Source organism: Aplysia californica, unplaced genomic scaffold (genome assembly GCF_000002075.1).
Source record: "Aplysia californica isolate F4 #8 unplaced genomic scaffold, AplCal3.0 scaffold00143, whole genome shotgun sequence".
Classification (NCBI taxonomy): Eukaryota; Metazoa; Mollusca; class Gastropoda; order Aplysiida; family Aplysiidae; genus Aplysia; species Aplysia californica.
The window spans coordinates 880,580-882,042 of NW_004797413.1; positions in this window are offsets into that span (position 1 = coordinate 880,580).

A 1,463-nucleotide genomic window follows, 5' to 3' on the forward strand; every position below is an offset into this window, starting at 1 on the left:
TCTTGTGCTCAGTGCTGAGCCTAAGCCTTGTTCTCGCCTCAGTGTCAGGCGCCCCTAGTTCGCCAAACGCAGGTTTTCTCGCGAGGTTTAACAAGGAGCTCCATAGCAAGGTGTCCGCTAGCTGTTACATTGGCGTGTTGCAATTGGAAGTAGCACAGCATATACCCGATGACCAGACGCTAGCTTGTATGATTGTCAAAAAACCAGAAGCGAAAGCTGCAATCATGGGTGCGGGTTGTTCCGAGAAGGAGTACGTTACCGTCAAGACACTGGCGTGCAGATAAGTAGTCCTGCTGCCTTGACCGGAAGCATCATCGTGCTGCTCATCCTGACTGTCTGTCACCGCGTGCTCTGAGGGACTGGACGTTTGATTCTGACCACATGATAACTCTGATACAAACATCCAAAGTCTATATTTCTACAAACATTTTTTGTACATCTGCATCACCTGACAACGCTGGAACAATCATCCGACTACAGCTTTTGCTACACATACTTTTTCAATATATTCAACACAAATCCACTTTCTTCAGTGCGTGATATATTTACTTATTTTTGCTTCAAATGTCTCTATCATGTTTGAATTACGCACAGAGGCCATGAAATCTCAACACGCTCACATTACAAAGAAGAACAGAATCAACATGCCTGCTATTGTTACCACTTCTCTTTAAAACCAAACCTGAGCAGCGAACTTTCCATCAAATAAACTATTGCACAATCGGTGGCGACACTCAAATAACTGTTGTTGTTTGAATCGAATGGAGCCTCGTGTACACTCGTTGTTTGTTTTAAGTGTTTGTTTGTTTGTTCGTCTACTTGTTTGTTCGCCTTCAAGAGAAGGCTGACACTAATGGTGTAGTTTTCAAGCTCTTTGCTTGAGACTGAGAGACCGAGAGTTTGGTTCTCACGAGCGGGGGGCGTTTTACGGAGTATGTCAGTCTCTCTGCTCGGCTGTATCATTCACTGCCTGGGTCAGTCTTGACGGACAGAGTGAAAGCAGCCCGCCTCCTAAACAGTCCTAACTATGCCGATAGGGGGAATCTTCTATTTACAATAAGTTTACAGTCATAATTGAGAAGTTCTTGAAGTACAACAGAACCAGCGTCTGTGGTGTAGCGGGTAGATTCTTTTCCCGTCGTACACTGAAGGTGTGGACTTGATGCCCAAATGAGGGAGACATTTTTTACATTGAGTATCTCCGTCGTGTTGGAGAATTCCTGTGGGTGGTTGGAGGGGGCTCTGGTGTGGTTTGCTACTTCTTTCCTGTGAAACATCTATCGTCATTATCTCCCCTTCTTCTTTTTTTAATGTTTGTTACTCTCTTGTCCGAGTTCGAGCCTCGGTTCGGACACGGATTTTTTTCGCTACCTCCTGCCCACTCAGCAGTAATGGGTACCTGACACGTTGAAATAAATAATTGACCTGTTCAACTGGTCCAAATGGGGGTCGGGCATTACGCC